Source organism: Procambarus clarkii, chromosome 49, assembly GCF_040958095.1.
Source record: "Procambarus clarkii isolate CNS0578487 chromosome 49, FALCON_Pclarkii_2.0, whole genome shotgun sequence".
NCBI classification, from domain to species: Eukaryota; Metazoa; Arthropoda; class Malacostraca; order Decapoda; family Cambaridae; genus Procambarus; species Procambarus clarkii.
Genome location: NC_091198.1, coordinates 5,949,814 through 5,958,071, shown reverse-complemented (window position 1 = coordinate 5,958,071; position 8,258 = coordinate 5,949,814).

Genomic DNA, 8,258 nt, shown 5'->3' with positions numbered 1-8,258 from the left:
AGCCTGGGCTGTAAATGGGGGGTATAAGCTGGGGCTGGGCAAAAAAATATTTGAATTATGTGAAAATTAATAATAAATGTTAAACAAATCTTCAACTTATTGGCTTCAGCGTCGTGAAAGTTTCATCCCAATATTTTCAGAAATGGATTTTAGACAATTTTTTTTTAAAAAGAAGAGCATTTTGTTGATACGGAGAACAGCTCCTATTAACTGGAACCGAGGGATAATGCATTAATAAGGAGATGCAAGCACCTGACCGATGCACAAAGAAGAAAAGTAGTTAGAAGTGTCCACAAAGTGGATATGCAGCTGGTGCCTTTATAGCATTGCCTAGTAATACTGTACATAATAACACCAATAATAATGAGTATGTTATTATGCTCAATTTTGTTATATATATCGTACAAATACATTGTTCAATTGTAATATCTGTTACTTTCACCAATGTAAACAAATTTTTTAGGAGAGATTTTTTTTTTATTATTATCTGATTTTGGTGTAAACTCTACATCCTGGAGAGTGTATACCCATCTCTAACTATGTGAAGATAGAATTAAATTGGTCAACAAATAAATCAGTCATGACTGGCAGAACTTGGGACTTTGAACTTTTTTGACTGATTTTTCACATATTTCAAAACTATTTTCTTCTTCTCTTTAGGTTGTTTTGATGATTAGGGTTTTTTCACTTATATAAAGTATACATCTTTATCTCACTAAATTCACTTCATTCCAACACATATTGACCTACAACTTTCACATATTTGAGTACGAATGCCAAACAATGTTTATTAAAACATACAAGTAAATTAATGAATTAGAACTACCTTATACATTGTCGATAACTTCAATTTCAATTCTCTAAAACTAGAGTTTCAACTTTGAGTCGACTTAAGAAAATCCAGGTTCTGACCGATTCTCACCATTTTTACATATAGTGTGCACAGCTGTCTGTTCTACAAACCTATTAGAATGGATTTTTCATAAACCCTAAATGTTTGGAGTTATAAATTTTGTTGTCTGAATTTAGTGCATATTTCAAATGCCATATTGACAATTTTTTTTTAAGTAAACTAAACTGAAAATCTATATTCTAAGTCTATTAAAATGAAGATCATATATTATTCTGAGAGCATAATAACACTTAACGCTGCCACCAGTCGTCACTCAATTTTCTCCCGATTCTGAGCAAGTGACTATGGCTTGTGTCATGTATTAAAATATTTGTAAAAAATTCAATGTTTATCTGATGAACTTCTAGGTGGTTTCAAAATGAGCGCCTTTAGATTGCGCACAATTTGATACCAAAATGAAAGACGATACCAAAATGAAAGACGTAACACAAAAATTAATGTAAGAACCCTAGAAAGATATTAATAATTTTGTGGTGATGAGCGTCAAAAAGTGTCCAAAAGTTAAAATATTTAATAAAATAAAATAATTTTTTCAAACATTTGTATAATACTGGTAGGTTTGATATTTTTCTGTAATTGTTCATGTCAGCTGTATCACCACCTTTAGGAACTCGTTTTACTAAAAAGAGCAAGTTACTCTTGCTCATTTTAGTATACAATACAGAGAAACCTCGGCTAATGAATTTAATCTGTTCTGGCACCGAGCTCATCATGCGAAATGCTTGTCTTGCGAAACGAATCTCCCCATTTAAAATAATGGAAACAATCTGTTCCACCCCCGAAAAAAAAAAAAAAAAAACATATGAATTTCCTTCTTCAAATCTACAGTAATTGTGCCTTTCTTCCTCTTGACAACACTATCTTTAGCAAGCAGCTTCTTTGGCAACATTGTGGGCTACAAATTGTAGTCACAACAAAAAATAAAGCACATGTAAATGCAGAGGGATGCTTATCCTGCACGGTAAAAACAACATTGGCGTTGGAGGCATCCGAGAATTTGCTAGAGCCAGCGGGACCGCTAGGAAGCACCATGTGGTTCTCAGCGGAAGCTTGTCAATCGAGACAAATTTTCTGCGAGTGGTTCGCTCGTTACCTGAAATGCTCGTAGATGGGACTGCTTTTCCGAATACACTTCCTCTGTAGTGTATTAGGAAAAGCAGTCTCGCAAGAACTAGGGAACATCAGTGGAAAGCACCAAACAATTAAAACTATATAACACTTAAAAGAATCATGATAAAGATTTGGGATGGGACTGGGGTAAGAAATGGTGCCCAACCACTTGGACAATCGGAGATTGAATGCTGACCTGCATGAAGCAAGACTGTTGCTCTATCGTCCAGCTCATGTGGTCGATAGCAATGGCTGGTGCAAGGACGCTAACAGTACTTTTGTATATCATAGTTGGTATTTCACTAATGTCCCCAGCTTTGGTTCAAGTGAGTGAATTATGGAGATTGTGTCTATCAAGCTGATTGGCAAAAGGAATAAGGAGTTAGGATAGCTGCTGAAGAGATACATAGTATCCAAGTGCTGTAACAGGAATGGCACACCGAAAGCACACCACACCTAGAATAGGAGGCAAGCACATTAAGACCTATCAGTAGGGCTAACAGCACTAGAAAAAGATCTGAGAAAGTGTGCCACAAGTGTGCCACAGCACAATCAGGAAATAATTCATCCACCTATGTGATACAGTAAACAAATCTCAGTTTAAATCAATAACAGGAAAAGTCATTTTAGTTCTACTAGCTCATCAAGATTGTAACTTGCTTAGCTAAATGAATTGTGGGGTTCAGTCCCTGAGCCCATTATGTGCCTCTGTAACCCTTTCCACTACCGCCCACTAGATGGGCATGGGGTGCATAATAAATGAACTAAACTAACTAAAAAACTAGTTCTATTAGTAGTTACTGTAATTAAATGTAAGGTGAACATAAAACCAATGTCACATAACTTCCAGTGGAGTCAGATTAAGACTGCTTCTGCCCACTATAATCCTACACTATCACTCAAAATGAATAGGAGGTGCACAATTACCTAGCTGCTGCTGGTGGCAACAAGCTGGTTATCTAACCCTGTCATCCAACAAGACCAGAGCTCATCCTTTGGCTAGAAAAGAGGTCAAATGATGCAAAGTGCTCGGCACACGTGCAAAGATGCACCAGAAACTCAAACACTAATAATGAGAGATTTTAACCATGAAACCATAAATTGGGTAAATCTAACATCTCAAGCAGAGGGAGAACAATTTCTAGACCTGGTTCGAGACTCCTTTCTCATACAGCATGTGGTTGAGCCCACACAAACTATAAATTATGTGAGAAATCTTTAAAGAATTCTGACAAAGAAAGGGATCTAGGGTGGTTCTAGATAGAAAACTGTCACTTGAGGACCACATCAAGAACATTGTGTGAGGAGCCTATGCTACACTTTCTAACCTCAGAATTGCTTTTAAATACATGGATGGAGAAATACTAAAGAAATTGTTCACAACTTTTATTAGACCAAAGCTGGAATATGCAGCAGTTATATTGTGCCCATACCTTAAGAAGCACATTAACAAACTGGAAAAGGTGCAACGACATGCCACTAAGTGGCTCCCAGAACTGAAGGACAAGACCTACGAGGAGAGGTTAGAGGCATTTAATATGTAAAAACTAGAAGATAGAAGAAAAAGAGGCGATATGATCACTACGTTCAAAATAGTAACAGGAATCGATAAAATTGATAGGGAAGAATTCCCGAGACCCGGAACTTCAAGAACAAGGTCATAGATTTAAATTAAAGAAACAAAATTGCTGGAGAAATATATGAAAATTCACTTTTGTAAACAGAGTGGTAGACGGTTGGACCAAGTTAAGTGAGAAGGTGGTGGAGGCCAAAACCGTCAGTAATTTCAAAGCATTATATGACAGAGTGCTGGGGAGACGGGACACCACGAGTGTAGCGCTCATCCTGTAATTACACTTAGGTAATTACACATGGTAGTAGTAGTAGTAGGCATGCCATGGTACTGTAACAGCATACTAGATCTCTTGCTAATATCAGAAGAGGTATGAAATTCAAATTCAGGTAGAAAAGCTAACCCCATCATGTGATTACCATATTTTGAGATGGACTACAAATAAAGAAACCGACGAAGGTTCGTGACGAAGAATTTCTAGATTACCATCAAGGTGACTATCAAGGAACGAGAGAGAAACTGCAAAACATCTCCTGGAGGGAGCTAATAACTGAACATGGCATGGAAACATCTTGACAAAACTTTGAGGTCATCACAGAACTTGTTCAAAAATATGTTCCAATCAAATTATGGAGATTGGCGTGCCGAGAGCACGCCAGCACACCAATGGCATGCCGAGAGCAGGGGGGGGGGGGCCACGGCAGGCGTGCCGAGAGCAGGGGGGGGCCACGGCAGGCGTGCCGAGAGCAGGGGGGGGGGCCACGGCAGGCGTGCCGAGAGCAGGGGGGGGGCCACGGCAGGCGTGCCGAGAGCAAGGGTGGGGGGCCACGGCAGGCGTGTCGAGAGCAAGGGTGGGGGGCCACGGCAGGCGTGTCGAGAGCAAGGGTGGGGGGCCACGGCAGGCGTGTCGAGAGCAAGGGTGGGGGGCCACGGCAGGCGTGTCGAGAGCAAGGGTGGGGGGCCACGGCAGGCGTGTCGAGAGCAAGGGTGGGGGGCCACGGCAGGCGTGTCGAGAGCAAGGGTGGGGGGCCACGGCAGGCGTGTCGAAAGCAAGGGTGGGGGGCCACGGCAGGCGTGTCGAGAGCAAGGGTGGGGGGCCACGGCACGCGTGTCGAGAGCAAGGGTGGGGGGCCACGGCACGCGTGTCGAGAGCAAGGGTGGGGGGCCACGGCAGGCGTGTCGAGAGCAAGGGTGGGGGGCCACGGCAGGCGTCTCGAGAGCAAGGTTGGGGGGCCACGGCAGGCGTGCCGAGAGCAAGGGTGGGGGGGCCACAGCAGGCATGCCGAGAGCAAGGGTGGGGGGGCCACGGCAGGCGTGCCAAGAGAAAGGGTGGGGGGCCACGGCAGGCGTGCCGAGAGCAAGGGTGGGGGGGACACGGCAGGCGTGCCGAGAGCAAGGGTGGGGGTGCCACTGCAGGCGTGCCGAGAGCAGGGGGGGCCATGGCAGGCAAGCCGAGAGCAGGGGGGGGTGGGGACTGCAGGCATGCCGAGAGCAGGGGGGGGGCCACTGCAGGCATGCCGAGAGCAGGGGGGGGGGCTACTGCAGGCGTGTCGAGTTTCAAAATTTTCAAATTCAAATGTTTATTCAGGTAAAGTACATACAAGTTGGGAGAGGAGGGGAAGGGGACTACAAGCAGGGGGGGCCGCAGCAGGCATTCCGAAAGCGAGGGAGGGCCGCAGCAGGCATTCCGAAAGCGAGGGGGGGCATGGCAGGCATGCCAAGAGCAGGGGTGGGCCACAGCAAGCATTCCGAGAGCGGGGGTTGCATGGGGGCCACAGCAGGCATTCCGAGAGCCTGGGGGGCCACAGCAGGCGTTCCGAGAGCCCGGGGGGCCACAGCAGGCGTTCCGAGAGCAGGAGGGGGTCACAGCAGGCGTTCCGAGAGCAGGAGGGGGCCCACAGCAGGCGTTCCGAGAGCAGGAGGGGGCCCACAGCAGGCGTTCCGAGAGCAGGAGGGGGCCACAGCAGGCAAGTCAAGAGCAGAGGGGGGGGGGAGGCCAAAGCAGGCCTGTCAAGAGCAGGGGGGGGGCACAGCTGTCATTCCGAGTGCAGGGGGTCACAACGGGCATTCCGAGAGCAGGTGGGCCACAACGGGCGTTTCGAGAGCAGGGGGCCACAACAAGCATACCAAGAGCACCTAGGACCATAGATAGTCTGAAAATGGAGGCCAAAACCGCCGAGAAAGCAGACAGGCGCCACAGAAACCATTACGCTCGCCACAACAAGAGCCAAAAGCAGGGGGCTACAATAGAAGCCGAGAGCAACGGTCGACAACAGGCACCGTGAGCAAGGCCATAACAGGAGCCGAGAGCAGGACCGAACAGCTATAGATAAAAGCCACAACAGGAACTGGTGAGCGGAGACACATACACAGCCTCGCTCCTGTGCCAGGTAAGTCCACTACGGGCTCACCATAGCCCGTGCTACTTGGAACTTTCGTTCCCAGTAGGTGAATCTAAAACAACATGGTGAGCGGAGAGGAGGGTAGTCAACTTTTGGGCCGTCCACACGCGTGAAGCCGTCGCAGCAATCCTCTTCTCTCACCGTGAAAACCCGCCCCCACCACCTTCTCCAATGTCACACCATTCACACACACCAAAAAGGCAAGCAAGACAGCGAGAGACTCACCATGGTTGAAGTGCTGGCGGAATCTGAGGCCATCGGCGAGGGTATGGCTGACGAACCTCAATTACACCTCCTCGACCTGACCCGGATGATCACTGGGATTTTACTCGCTCGCTCGTTAAGCCTCCCAGAGTTATATGGGCTTGAGGTTGAGGTGTTAAATAACGCAACATTTGCCTCTATATATATTCTTACTAAAGGTGTAAAGGTCAGTTATGTAATATACAGGGCTACTTTGTGACAATACAAGTACTTTTTGTATAACCTCATGTACCTATGGAACATTTTCATTGTTGAAAATACGCTATTGTTATTATTATTATTATTATTATTATTATTATTATTGTTATTATTATTATTATTATTATTATTATTATTATTATTATTAATGTTATTATTATTATTAATGTTGTTATTGTTATTATTATTATTATTATTATTATTATTATTATTATTATTATTATTATTATTGTTGTTGTTACAGTATATTTCTTGAAATATCTACTGTCCTCGGTCATGTGTGTCCAATTATACACTCTCGACCTTTGCGGCAGGGTTGCCAGATTGAGCTATAAGTAGCGAATTGGGCTACTTTTGAGAGCCCCGCGCTTCCAAATTTTTCATTTCGCTACTTGCGACTTTTTGGGCTAGTTTAAAGCAAGTTGTGCTACTTTATCCTATTAATATTAAGAAACTCAATTATTTTTTTTAGATATATACAAGAGTTGTTACATTCTTGTACAGCCAAGTTCAAGTTCAAGTTCAAGTATGTTTATTGAGATAAGCAATAAATACATCTCAAAGGGATAGAGTAGCTTAGGCTATTTCTACCCCCCTCTACTTCAAGTCCCTCAAGGGGCGCACAAATTCAGTGAGTACAAATAGACATATAACAGTACAAGAATCCCATTTAACATTGCATACAGCAAGTACAGCATATAATTGTAACATTCTTGGGGCAAAATTCTTGTAGCTCCTAAGTATACTGTCTATTATACCATTATCACACATCCAAACAATTTGATGTGGTACACTATTTATTTCCTTATTTCTATATTTTTCAATAAGGTGACACTCTAATACATAATGTTCTAAGGTGTGGGCGTACGGCATACTACATAATTTACACTCCTTATCTTTTTCACTGACATCAACACCGTATTGCCAGATATATTTATATCCTAATCGTAATCTCATGTAAATTGAATCCTTCCAAGTAGACTTTCCTTTACCATAAGTGAAGGACGAATTTGTATTTATTATTGAATAATTCTTAAGTGTGTTACTACTGTCCACCATTGCCATTCTCTTTATCATTTCTTCACCCTCCTGAATCACCTTGAGTCTTGTTTTTATTTGTTTCAAGGTTAACTGACATACAACATCAACAAGAGTTTTTTCAGTGGCTCTCTTCGCTATGTCATCAACTACCTCATTCAACAGTATTCCCACATGTGAAGGGATCCACATGAAACTTACTTTATACCCAGTTTTTTCTAGTCTCTTAACATTCTCTCTACACTCTATCACAATATTCTGATATACTGGGCGTCTGCTATTTAAAGACTCTAACGCTCCTCTGCTGTCAACAAAGAAGCAAGCATTTTTACCACATTTGACTACTTCCTGTAATCCTGCTAATACTCCTTGGAGTTCAGCCTGCGTTGAAGAGACATTGTCAGTTAAGCGGCGTCTGATAACAGTATCTACAGTGCCGATGTCAGTGTACTCCCTGATCAAGACTCCACATCCTGCCTTCCCATCCCTAGCTACTGACCCATCACAATATACATGTAGAGTGTTTTCCGTAGGCAGTTTTCTAATTATACAATCATATGTTGCCCTCAGCTCTCCTATTTCATACATACTTTTTTTCTTATGCAAGGGAGTAATTTCTACATATACATTACAATCCTCCCATGGTGGTGTAAATTTTCTCTTGGGCACAGCAATACACTCTGTAATAACATCATACTTTATAACATTATAACATAATTTATTCATATATAATCTCTTCTTCATCATACACTGTTCACTA